Below are 14,693 nucleotides of genomic sequence, written 5' to 3'. Positions count from 1 at the left end.
CACACTAATAGGTTTAAGAATTTCATTTTGGGTGGCACATAGATTAACCCCATATCCCCATATCCTGTTCTTTCAAAATAGAAATGACCTGGTGTGATGAATGTAAGATCGATGTGTGAGAGAGCAGTTTTCCCTGTGATCTGCACTAAGAGAGCATCTCCAGCCGCGGCATGCACCGTGCTGGCAATCCTTGTGCCACCAAATCCAACGTTTTCAATACATAAACTACAGCCCTGTAAGCGGCCCACACTCCTGAGCCGGGACCCCCCCAGCGGCGCCCCCCAGCCACATATAAGACAAAGTCTTTGTTGACGTTTGCCAGCCATAGTACAGGTGCAGAGCATAAGTCCATTCAATGTCAGGCTTGTCCAAAGAACACCCAGATCTCAGGATTTTGTCCTGTAGAGAGCAATCAGTGATCCACTGCAGACCATACTTGATAACGTCCAGGAACATTTGTTGTGCTTTTATGGGGCGGAGGATGACCCCAATCATGTCCTGTCGGCCTTGGGAGCGTGCAAGGGAGTCTATGACCATAGAGGAGTACACGGCAGGGGAACCCTCAGCCCCCGAAGGAGACGCTTCCAGGTGTACTACTGATCTAGGAATGTTAAGGAGAGTAACGGCCTCGAGCTCTCACATGCAGTCACTTGGAAAAAGCGTTGATCAATAATAATATCACGTGGAATGGAATGGGTTACAGTTGGGACATCATATATATATATATATATATATATATATATATATATATATATATATATATATATATATATATATATTATATACAACATACTATAAATAATGGAGCTGCTGGGATGACTAGTTAGTTGACTGTGCAACCTTTGTGTAAAATACCATCCTCTTCCAGCCTTAAACACTGGTTACTGGGTGGGTTGGTTGTATTGCGGAACTTATCGCAGTTGGTATTACAGCTTACGGTAATAATGCTAGACTAAGTGGGCATGTTCCTTCATCCTTTTCTGAGGATGGAGGATATTGTTTACAGGACACAGGATGACTATACTTCACTTTAGCTTAATACAGTGTACATGTTACTTGCCGTGCTTCAACCTTATGTAGCCCACAATGTGCCAGGTATGTTAGCGCGTCCAGGATGAGGGGTGGCATCATCACTGCCCACTTTGGAAACCGGAGACAGACAACTGGGAACACACAACTGCAAAACCCATCATTAAATGTTCAATTTATGCCCCAGATCTAGGCCTATTAAAACGGTGAATACTTATCAAGTGATTTACTGTACACTGATTTTAATAATGCAGAAAGCCATTCAAAAACAATTCAAAATGAGGAGTTCAGTTTTTAACGTTTTCAATGTATTAAGACTTCTGACGTTTACAGAGCACTCAAATTGTTCGATATAAACAAATCACAAGGCCCTGATTGTGTGGAATCTGTATTTTTTAATTTTAGCAGCTGATATTATTTCATCTCTTTTAACTTATCATTTTAATCTTTCATTAGACACCGGGGTTATACCAGAAATTTGGAAATCAGCTTTTTTCTTATTAAACCAGGGAAATCCCACTATATTAGATCATTACAGTCCAATCCCAAAGCCTCCTGTCCTATGCCCCTTTTAGAAAGCCATTTCTATGTTATCAGTTTGCAAAGACATATCAGTCTGCAAAAAGTCTAAGGTCATATAAACATATCAACACAACCGCTGTTTTGAAAGTCCTAAAGCAATGTCACGGTACCTTCTGCACTTCCCTGTCTGTCGATTTATAAAAGGCTTTCGGCACAGTGGATCAGGAAATATTGCTGCAGAGATTAAATAATGTTGGTCTATCAAATCATTTAAAAATTAATAAAGTAATCTCAGCTTCTCTAATCAAACGAATAACACCTCTCATAAAGGGGTCTTCCACTCTCATGTTTAGTTAATCTGTAAAAGAGTTCTAGTCTGTTGACTTTAAAAATACAAACCCAATTGGCAAAGATACATTCTTATCCCTTCCTGATTTTTATTCACCAGAAGGATATTGAGAAAGGAAAACAAAATTCCTTTAGTCTAGGACTATTTGTGGTGTACACTAACCTAACTTATTAATATCCCACCTGTGCTAAGGAGTGATAATCCCAATAATACAGAACTAATAAACAGAGTAAACGAGGTTGAGATCTAGATATGTATTTACAGTCCTCTAGTCACTTTTATCCCACTAATTTTTAATCGAAACAACCTAGTGAATTTGGTTTTATGTGTACAACAATAGTGTTTAGTCTAAATGGTAGACATGCATGCACCCCTTTGTCCCTTATTAACTTATAACCGTATCACACTCAAAATATCACTCAGACCCTCCATACATGACATTTAAATTTTGTTCACTTTATTTTAATATATCTAATTAGGAGTAATGTGAATATGTATTTAACTTAGTCTAAAATAAAATCATCTATGAGCTTTGTTTCAATTTACCACCAATTTGTTTCCTTGGCTGAGTGCCCATTTGTGAAAAGGCATAAGATTCCTTCTATAAATGTATCCATTTCATTTAAACTATATTTGACCATATTAAGGTAGTGTTAAATCTACTCAAGTCACAAACCACATTTCCCATCCTGTACTGCGGTCCACAAACATGGCTGCCATGGACTGCAATTCCCAGATTCAATTCAATTCAATTCAATTCAATTTTATTTGTATAGCGCTTTTTACAATAGACATTGTCTCAAAGCAGCTTTACAGAAATATCAACATGGTATACAGATATTAAAGGTGCGAATTTATCCCAACTGAGCAAGCCACTGAGTGGTGACGGTGGCAAGGAAAAACTCCCTAAGATGTTTTAAGAGGAAGAAACCTTGAGAGGAACCCGACTCAGAAGGGAACCCATCCTCATTTGGGTAACAACAGATAGTGTGAAAAAGTTCATTATGGATTTATATGATGTCTGTATGGCCTTAGGAGCAGCCGTAGTCCCAGCAGTCTGGAATTAGAGAAGATTTGAGCTCCATCCAGAGGCAGAAAGGATCTGGATCTCTAGTATCTCCATAAATTCATGTGGGGCTCGGCGAAAGGAGAGAGGGAGAAAAAAGATCATTATGACTGCGAAGTAGTAGAACAGAATCTAGTCAGGGTAGGCTTGAGTAAACAAATACGTTTTAAGCCTAGACTTAAACACTGAGACTGTGTCTGAGTCCCGAACACTAATAGGAAGACTGTTCCATAACTGTGGGGCTCTATAAGAGAAAGCTCTTCCCCCTGCTGTAGCCTTCACTATTCGAGGTACCGTCAAATAGCCTGCATCTTTTGATCTAAGTAGGCGTGGCGGATTATATAAAACCAAAAGGTCACTTAGATATTGTGGCGCGAGACCATTTAGTGCTTTATAGGTTAATAAAAGTATTTTATAGTTAATGCGAGATTTTACTGGGAGCCAATGCAGTATTGATAATATCGGTGTGATATGGTCGTACCTTCTAGTTCTAGTTAGGACTCTAGCAGCTGCATTCTGGACTAACTGGAGCTTATTTATATTCCTACTGGAACATCCAGACAGTAAGGCATTACAGTAATCTAATCTAGAGGTGACGAATGCATGAACTAGTATTTCCGCATCATGTAGTGACAATATGTTTCTTATTTTAGAAATATTTCTGAGATGAAAGAAGGCTATCCTAGTAATATTATCTACATGAGCATCAAATGATAGGCTGGAGTCAATAATCACTCCAAGGTCTTTAACTGCTGCACATGATGAAACAGAAAGACCATCCAGAGTAACCATGTGATCAGAAAGATTACTTCTAGCTACACGTGGGCCTAATAAAAGTATTTCTGTTTTATCAGAATTAAGTAGAAGGAAGTTAGTTAACATCCAATGTCTAATGTCCTTTACACAATCCTCAGCTTTACTAAGCTTCTGTCTGTCCTCTGGCATCGCTGAAACATACAACTGTGTATCATCAGCATAACAGTGGAAGCTAATTCCATGTTTACGAATAATTTGACCTAGGGGTAGCATATATAAAGTAAAGAGCAGTGGGCCTAAAACAGAACCCTGTGGAACTCCAAAAGTAACCTCAGTACGCATGGAGAATTCACCATTTACATCTACGAACTGATAACGATCGGTCAGATAAGACCTGAGCCAGGAGAGGACTGTTCCCTTAATACCAACAACATTTTCTAATCTATCAAGGAGAATAGTGTGATCTATAGTATCAAAAGCTGCACTAAGGTCGAGTAACACAAGCAGAGAGACACAACCCTGATCGTAGGTCAGTAGAAGGTCATTTACTACTTTAACTAATGCTGTCTCTGTGCTATGATGAGGTCTAAACCCTGACTGATACATTTCATGAATGTTATTCCTAAGTACGAGCATAACTGCTTTGCTACAACCTTTTCTAAAATCTTAGAGATGAAGGGGAGATTTGATATTGGTCTATAGCTGGACAATTGAGACGGGTCAAGATCAGGTTTTTTAATCAAGGGTTTAATAACTGCTAATTTAAGTGATTTAGATCACACACACCTGCATCCAGTTCACAGCTCAGTCACAGCTACCGTATAACGATTTATCAATTCACTTCACAGATTGTGCAGTATATGCTCCATTCCTCGAGTTTGTGACCACTGCTTTGTATTATTTAAATATTGCAACCCGTATACTTTGTATGACATATCCATAGCACACCGTATAGTGTGTGTGTATATATATATATATATATATATATATATATATATATATATATATATATATATATATATATATATATATATATACAACTACTTTATTCTATTCACCAATCTACGGTTCAGAAAAGAAACAAATCACTTCAAACTACACTGTTGTAAAGAGACTGTAATTAAACTAACTCACAAACTCACATCAGCACAACATGTCAGCAAAAGGAACCATTATGCAAGGCTGCCTAATCCAGATACTCGTACTCCCTGCAAAACCCAAATTCCACATTAGGTAATCACCACCTTATTCTAATGTTATGGACTCAGATATCACATCCGTAACAGGCGTACAACACCTTACAGAGAGTTTAAAATGTGTAGACTACTACTGCCATCTGATCTTACTAATTACTCATCACTGGACATAACCAGCATTTAAAGAGAAAATATGCAGAAATTATTCATCATAATTTTTTACAGGAATATGTTTAAGCATTTATATATATATATATATATATATATATATATATATATATATATATATATATATATATATATATATATTGAGTCACCTTGACTTTAATGTGTAGTGTGAAGTTTGATAACTAAAGGATTGGAAAAGGGGGAAGAAAAAAGAAATCTCTCGCACGCGCTCTCTCCCTCTCTCGCGCGCTCTGTGTATAGATGAACGTCATCATGGAATTCAAAACACTTTCATTCAGTTTCCAAACAGGGAATCACACGGAATTCAAATTGAAATTAAAAGAATGATTTGGAGCTCCGGCGCGCATGCTTCTGACCAGCCGTGTACACAATATGGAAATAAATATGGAACTGTATACAATCCGCTCACGGTCTCAATCCAGTCTGGTGTCATGCCAGGAGACTGAGGAGCCGGGCCGGACTGAGTCCCTCCCCCATAACTTAGAACACGCACAGTAACACCATAATACTAAACAAACAATAAACACACATAAAACTCTTTCAGGCGAACCACACAGACAGTTTTGCAAAACACCAATCATTTTTGAGTTATGACAACTTTAAATTAATTTCAACCAACGAACCACACTGAGTTGGAGAAGTCACCTTTTCCTCTACAGTCAAATGTATTCAATTAAAACTCATTTAATAATCTTTATAATAAACACAAGTTTTTAACTTGATTACTCATAAAAATCATGTTGTTCCAACTAGTTTTTCCACATTATTTAAAAGGAATTTAAGTGTTATGTACTTAATTACCATAATTATGAACACAATTTTTATAACTTACTAACTTCAAGTTGTATAACAATAGTTACTAAAATACTACAAATATTATACCTAACATCTCTGCAGGATTTATAGACAAGGCACTGAATGAAACGAGCAATATAGACAAAAAAGAAACACTCTGTGTCGACTACTTTTTATCTCCCATAGAACTATCCACATCCCAAAGGCTGCTGAAAGACCAAGCTAACTACAATTGAGCTATTGAGATTATAAGGCTGTATGTATAAATGACAAACCAAACCATGTATTCTATAATCTGGGCTAAGACCTCCTTTTAGGCCTACAGAAAACTATTCCTTTTTTTTTTTTTTTTTTTATCTCTCTGCTCACACGTCATCAAAGAGAAACCCTTTATTATAACTTAATTTATGGAATATAAATGAAAGGTCCAAATGGACTTTTTCCTCCACATTTCGAGCATCTGACTCACTCACTTCTCAACAATGGCTTCTGGGGCCTGAAAATGCACACTTTTTTCCACCTTCAGTCTTCCTCTTTCCCTGGATCACACAATCTGGGAATATGTTTTTATATATTACATATATATACGGGTCTAGAAGTTCTGATTTACACAACGGGCAATCAGGTAGATGTCTAAAATATTTACAATGTTCTTGACTGCTCCCCAATTTTTAAAACATTCATACAATAGTTACTGATACCAAAGTAATTATAATACAAACAGTCCCACCCGACTCACACAAAGTCTGTACCAAATTCAAAACATTCAATGAAAAAGCAGAAATATCTCACAACGTTCTGTGTTACCCATCTCAATCTGAAGAGCACACACACAGTGTGTTTTTTTTTTTTTCTTTTTTTTTCCTTTCACACAGAAGCAGGCCTGCACAGAAAAGAACACACACTCACTCACACTTATCTCCAAAACTAATTTTTGGAGTTTATCACACACGCATGCAAGCTCTCACACCAATATTATATTTACACACTGTTACACCTATTTATATTATCACACACGTTTGTTAATACACATTCATACACCGGGCACGCTTCTCTTGACGGGTCCTTTCCCCCGAGTTGCATGACCCGGACCTGGGCCCAGGATTTATACCCCTCTCTATCCAGACCTGAACTCAATCCAGCGGTATTAGGGGTCCCCCACCAATGCAGCCGCCACCTCGTGGCCGGTATCTGGGGTTTGAGGCAACATATCCACCTGCTTCCTATCCAGCCCTGGAATTTTTTAACCAGCGGTATTGCAGGACTTTCACGCACACAACACATGCAATTTCATTAAACAGTCTTATGAACCTTATTCATAGCCCTTATACAATTACAAAATTACTATCGGTTCACACTTCTCTTACCTCTTCTCACTCACTCAAGGTTCTTTTGGAGTCCAATTTAGTCTTTCTTCCCACCCCGGGGGCTTCCCAATCGTAACAACAGACCACTAAGACAGAGCTTTGAAATAACAGGCGTCTGCAATGCCTTCTTCCTACACGGCCTATCTGCTGCTTAGAGAGTGAAGTCCCACGGGAGAGATTACAGACATATAGATCTTAACCCAGTCCCATCTGGGGTGCCAAATGCTGGCTCAAATTTAGCCTATTACCCAAAGACACATAAAATTCAACATAGAAGCAAATACTCACATCTCCGAACCCAGTTGGAGATAGAAAAAAAGACACCAGCCGTGAGTGAGAAGAAGCAAGGGTCCAGATTTATTGGTTCCGTTCCACCACACGAGATCCACACCGATGAGAATTCTCAGAAGTGATCTGACACCCGGAGCTCAAGCTCCAGTATTTATACTGTATTTACACAGTAGATAACCAATATATTTAAGAAAGACTATGATATCAATACCAATAGGGTTAAAAAAGAGCTCATCTACATTACCATTATGTTTTGAAAGAGGACTTTCCAATTTACAATTATGTTTTTGAAAGAGGACTTTCCAAATACCATTAGGTTCGAAAGTGGAGAGAGACAAAACAATTTAGAGAGACCTTGGTCTCACTATTATCTCGCAGGGTGAGCTTGACTCAGCTACCCTTATAAATGGCTCCTCATGGTTTTCTCTTAAAATTAAGGCCTTCCTTGCAAGACAAGAATCTTCACCATCTGAATTATGAGTAAGTTACATTTTTCTGTATTTCTGGTTTATAATTTATTTTCATATTTGCTCTATATCTCTATTTTATATATAGTTATACTGCTTGCAAAATGGTTTACTGTACTTCCTACTTCATAATATCATTATATTACCCTTCTACTATCCTACATATCCTACTACTCTTTATTTTTATATATTTATATAGTATTTTATAAAGAGTATATATTTTATTATTATAAGATATTACCCTTATAATATCTTAATACTCCTTTTTATTATTCTTATAAAGTTATAATGTTATGTGTGTGTGAGAGAGAGAGACAGAGAGTGTGTGTGTGTGTGTGTGTGTGTTATGTCTACATGCCCGCCCTTGACTGTACGAGAGTGTGTGTGTATGTTTGCACTCCTCAGCTCTTATACTTCTTTTTTGACTTTTTGACTAATAAACCATAGTGTGTTACTCTTAAAAGATCTTAAAGTGTGAATCCAATTCGTCAATATCCGCCTAATACCGCTTCTGTGTGTCTAGGTGCCCGTTGTCATTTCTTCTTCTCTCCTTTACTGGATCTGGATCTGGACACTCACTATCAGCTCGCGCATCTCACTGCTGACATCATGGTGCTACTTAACGTTCTTCGCAGCACCCCCTCTGGAAATGGAAATGCGGTGTTCCCCCCCCACCCCCCGATACAGAATCCACCCCGTGAATGTGTGTATTGACGCCTCTACACAGACAGAACCTCCCTCCAGCTTTCAGTCTGAGGATGATGTCACCTTCTCTGATCTGGGCTCTGACCATTCTTCCCTCTTCTCACCTGTCAGTCCGCCCTACTCTCAGTGGTCTCCTTATTTCACCTTTGCTGACTATCCCATGTCCCCAGGACACACCCCATTTTCTTCCCCCTACCGCTCTCCTCAAGATTACACACCCACCAGTCCTGTGAATTTTCAATAAAATTACATTTTATACTCATACTAGCTCTCCCTCATGTTTATTTCATGTCATTTTTATCCACAACAATACTTAATGTATTAAGTAAATAATCCAAATATATTCAAACTATTTTTTAAATATGTTTTCTGTTTTTGAATTTTCTATTTCTATTGAGTTTTCTATTAATTGTGTCCCTGTTTATACCATGGTCTTGCCACAATTAATAAAGTTAAAGCTGTCATTGATTTTGGGAAGACACAGTCAGTGTCTGTCTATGTAAACTGACTGGAACTACCTGTGCAGTAAACTGTTTTAATGCACACCACCTTCCAGCCAATCAGAAGCCAGTATTGAGACTGACCATGTTATAATACTGTCACGATTTCCCCTCAAGATAAGCACTGTAGCATGCAGTGTGCTCAGAAAACCGAAGCACGTGCTCGATTTGCGAACTCTAAGCGCAAGCCCAAGCTCAAAGCGCGAGTGCACACTTTTGGGTTTTCAGTGACACTGACTTTGTTTACTGTCTACACGTGCATTTGTTATGGTTTATGTCCTGTCTCCACCCCCGCATGTGTGTCATCATTGTTCGCAGCTGTCTTGTTTCACCCGTTTAATTACGTTTGTTATTTATACCCCTCGTATATCTTGTATGTTGCGAAGTATTAAGTGTTGTCACCGTTACCAAGCGTTTGTACCTTGTTCCTCATTTTGTTTCATAGTCTTTGATTTTGTTTCTTGTTTCTCGTTACATGCTTTTGCCTTGCTTAGTTTATGCCTGTTTGCCAATTGCCCGAACCATTGCCTGTTTTTTGACCACACTATAGTCTCATCATTTGGATTTGTCTGTCTGCCTCTCTTTATATAAAAGCTCTTATCTGCACTTGCATCCGTCCTAACCTCCATTACTTGAATTACGTGATAAATACAATATGATAAACTTTGTTTTCTGCTTACATGTGACTGCTCCAGAAGTTATATTGTATAGTAATTAAATGTATTGCATTATTGTTTTATTATAGAAACATGGCAAATCAAATTTCACCTGGCCAATGTCCTTACTGAGAGACTGTGAGGTACAACATTTTTGCATGTAAACCATTATTATCAGCAGTGGAGTGTCATCAAATAATACAATCACAGTACACTACATACTGTATGTACAGTATATGGTCTTATTCCACTCTTAATTAACAGGGTGCACCACTTCATTTAACATGTTAATATAACATCAGAGTTTTGATTTTGTATTTCAGTATGCCCTGTATGTGACCATTCCAAAGCCCTTTGATTTTTCAGAAGTGAGTTTTTATCAAGTTATGGTTATTTGTTCAACAAAAAGGACTGAAAACACAGTTAAAATTTTATGATTAAGATTTGCAGTTGTCATATTTTATCAGTCTGACATGCCTGTAATCAGGGGTGGTTGTGCCATCAATTAGTACAGGCATTTCCTCTGGGAAGGTATGATAATGATAATTATACTTTGGATGAAGATACCCATTATGTGCATTCCCAGTATACAGGTCATTTGTAATGAATAAAAAATAATGCACACTGTAATTTTTTTTTTTTTTTACTGTTTTGACACTTTTTCTTCAAAATCAAGTCCAACAGTCAGTCACCAAACAAACAATCCAACTACAGTAGCTAAACCTTATGGAGGTCACCCCATCTGTATTACACGTCATGGAGGTCACCCCATCTGTGCCAGATGTCATGGAGGTCACCCCAACACAGAGAATCCATGTATGTACAGGGAATGTTTATGTATTGTTTGACTATTGTTTGTTTATGTAAGTACCTTTCCTGTTTTATGTAAGTACCTTTCCTGTTTTCCTTGCTTTAGTGTTTGAGCAGCACTTGACTAATTACATTATTATTGAAATGTCTTTTTGCACAAAGGGCTTGGCGGTGATGAAACAGATTCTGCTTGCCTGTGAGTGGGTGAACAGACCCCACTTTTCTGGGAAAGTTCACTTACCACAGATCATAAAGATGAATGAGGATGATGGCTTGTTGGCCATTACAATGCGGGTAAACCTGTTTATCAACAGCATTTTTTACAAAGGTGAACTGGACGAACTCAAAATCCGGGCTCCCTTCCGTTTCACCTTTGAGAGATTAGAGGACATGGAGTTTTTCATGCAGGAAATATACGATAAAAGAAATATGCGTGTGTCTTGCCTGTACAACCCTCACCTCTAACAAACTAATTATTGGGGTAGATCTGCATAAATATTGTTTTTTTTTTGGTAGTTTTAGGTTTTGTAAAATGTCTTGTTTTTGTAAAATATCTTAAAGTTTTGTGGAAAAAAATGTTTTTTAAATCTAAAATTTAATTTTGTATCTTAAATCTTATTATACATTTTTTCCTAGATTGAAGATTGATTTTTATGTTAGCTGTACATTTTGCTAATAAAGGTTAATAAAAATAAAATAAATTCAGCGACTCTTGAGGCCAGTGGAGTATGTGACTGTACATTAAGTAACATTCCCAGTCTACTACCAAATGTTTATGGAGTGGCTGCCTTGCTACCAGTCTCAGAGCACACTTGTCCTCGTTTTTTTCTTTAGTGTGACTCGTGGCTGGTTTCAAACTACTGGACAGGTTGCTTATTACCATCTGATTAAGACAACGTGGACTGAGTCCATCCAAAATTATATTCACATATTCGATCTAAATTATATTCACAACTGCACTGTTGTTGTACATGCATTCATTTTTCTTTCTTGAGGTGGAGACCCTAAGTGTACATTTAAAAGGAACAAATGAGATAAGAGTGTCATGTATCAACGAGGGAACTCTGGACTTCATTTCCCAGCAGCCACTGCACCATACTCATCAGTGTCACATGACCACCTGCACCTGATTTACGTTTCGGTTAATGAGCATACTAGTATATATGCCACTGTTTGCAATGCTTTCTTTGTCTCATGTAATTGTCTATCCTTGCTAGTATCTGCGCGGCGATGTTTAATTTTGCCACAGTATTTAGCCTTGTGTTACGGTGTCTTTGTTTTTGTGAAAGGAAATTCTCTTATATCATGTATTCTCATATTATGAACTGTTAAGACACCTTGGATACTGGGTTATAGTTTCTGTTTGTGTGTCTCTGTGCTATCAAATACCTATGATGAATGTATTCATTTAATTACCTCTTTGAATAAGCTGATCAACTGCCATCTTTCTATAGCTGACACATGTATTTTTTATTTCTTGAAAAGATTTATTTTCATAGTATGCTGTGTGTTTTGTCTATCTGTCTGGCACCTGTACCAGTAGAAACCGTCCGCGCACTGCTTCTTATCTATGTGTATAAATACTCTTGTTTTGCATTAATAAACTGGGATGTCTCTGCGAGCATGCATGTGTCAGTGTGTGGTCATTTTAGCCCCCCCGGCCTGAACACTCTACGGTAAACCACACTTTCTAGCTCATAGCAGCACAGAACTAAGAGTAAAGTTAATAGAAGTAATTGTAAAACAGGCTGAAAGGGCTGACGGAGATCTGAAGACATAATCTGAGATTCCTGAGATACTTGGAAATCTAACAATGTCTGTTTGTTTATTAAATGTTTGAAATCTGCCATTGCTTCTGCATCCATCTTTCAATCGTGACAAAGATAAGCAGAAAGGTGACGTTTTATTATTTTTTTTATCACACCTGCAAGGGCAACTCAGTTCCCACATTTAAAAGCAAAGAGCATATTAGAAGCATACTTTATTACATTAATTAATAACATATGATTGAGATAAATTCACAAATACCCTACATAGCCTTATTATGTTGGAAATAAAAGAAGGCGGGGTGCACAGATAGTGTAGTCATGCCGTTTGTCACAGAAACAATGCCAAAAAATCATGAAATCATGAAAAATGTTAAAGAAAGGTAAGGCAATATTAGCTATGTCTACATCTCCAGTTCCATGCAAGTCTTATGGTTATTTTGACCTAACCTTCGTGCATCAACAATAAAGATTTTTTTCCCCATTAAGTTAAAGTTTGATCTAACGAAGGGCTTGCATTAATGTTAAAACCAGTAGGTGGCAAAATGAGTGGCGCTTCACTAAATCCATAGAAGTGGAGCTAGATGTCCAGCGAGGGGGAGACAGACATCCAACTCCACATATTTGGCTCTGCATTGAACAGTGCCTCCTGTTTTCCAGGGATTTCAGGACAGTGTAACAGATATTGCATCATCAGGTAGGCATGGCCTATTTTGAGAATCTGCATAGGTCAACGATCATGCACAGTTTGGGAAGAAAAGCCATTTGCTGAAGATAGTTGTCTGTCCGTGATCACAGGGGTTTTACATTCATTCTTCAATTTCAAACACCTGTCCGTGACTGCAGGGGTTTCGTGCCCAAATAACCTTTTACAATCATACTGCTATAACTTCAGATGCCTGTCTGTGATCACAGGGCTTTCATGTTTGAAAAATATTATTGTTATGAAATGCTAGTTTCAATTAAATAAGCTCAAAGTCTTTCTGACTTTATATCAATTCTATCATGTGTGCTAATATGCAAGACTAAAAATCTGCAGTGAAACCTTAGTTCTTTTTAACCTCAGTATCATTTCTGCTCCTGTTGCCCCATTATAAAAAACAAACTCAAAATAATCCACATTTTCATACTCAAATTTATTTAGACAGAAAGAGCAAAGCTGACAGTTTGAAGAACCAGTTAATTCAGCATTTACAGGATATATAAAACCCCTAAAAAATAGTTAACGATATGATTGTTTCATCCTTCATCTTACATTGCGGATCCTGGGAATGCCCATGCAAAAAAGTATTCTGCGCATGTTCAATGACCTGTAATTTTTTTTGTAAGGGAGCGTCTTTGCCACACCTAGAGAAATGCCTGTTTTACATCGCGGTACTGAAACCCCTGGAATATAGTGAATGCTATGCAAGTATATAAATAAGACCAATGCATAGAATAGCATTTCTTTTAAATAGCTGTCTGTGACCACCATGCCTGAAAGGATTTAGATTCATGATTATGAAAATTTCACTATATCCATCCAAAAAATGTTTTGTCTCACTCTGTAGAGTAATTAGTGTCTACCACTCTAAGAGATACTTAGAGTGTTGTGAAAAAGTATTTCACATTTTCTGATTTCTTCTGTTTTTGTGTATATCTCATACTAAATAGTTTTAGATCTTCGACCGAAATACAACATAAAACAAAGGCAACCTGAGTTGACACACAATACAATTTTTTTTTTTTTTTTTTTAATTGAGCAAAAAAGTGATCCAATCACCCATGGGGAAAAAAATTAATTACCCCCGTAAACTTAAAATCTGGTTGTGCCACCTTCAGCAGCAATAACTACAACCAAACGTTTCTGATAACTGGAGATCAGTCTTTCATAGCACTGTAGTGGAATTTTGGCCCATTCTTCTTTGCAGAACTGCGTTAGATCAGCCACACTGGAGGGTTTTTGAGCAAGGTCCTGCCACAGCATCTCAACTGGTTCAAATCAGGACTTTGACTAGGCCACTCCACAGTGGTGGATTTACTCCTGTGCTTTGGATCATAGTCTTGCTGCATAATCCAGCTGTACTTGAGTTTCAACTTACAGACTGAAGACCAAACATTCTACCAGGATTTTCTGGTAGAGAGCCGAATTCATGTTTCCCTCAGTTATTGCAAGTTGCCTAGGCCCTGAAGCAGCAAAGCAAAGCAACAGGGGCAATGATGGCTTAGTGGTTATGGCACTGGGTTACT

Source organism: Ictalurus furcatus, chromosome 11, assembly GCF_023375685.1.
Source record: "Ictalurus furcatus strain D&B chromosome 11, Billie_1.0, whole genome shotgun sequence".
Taxonomy (NCBI): Eukaryota; Metazoa; Chordata; class Actinopteri; order Siluriformes; family Ictaluridae; genus Ictalurus; species Ictalurus furcatus.
This window is presented reverse-complemented; position numbering follows the sequence as displayed.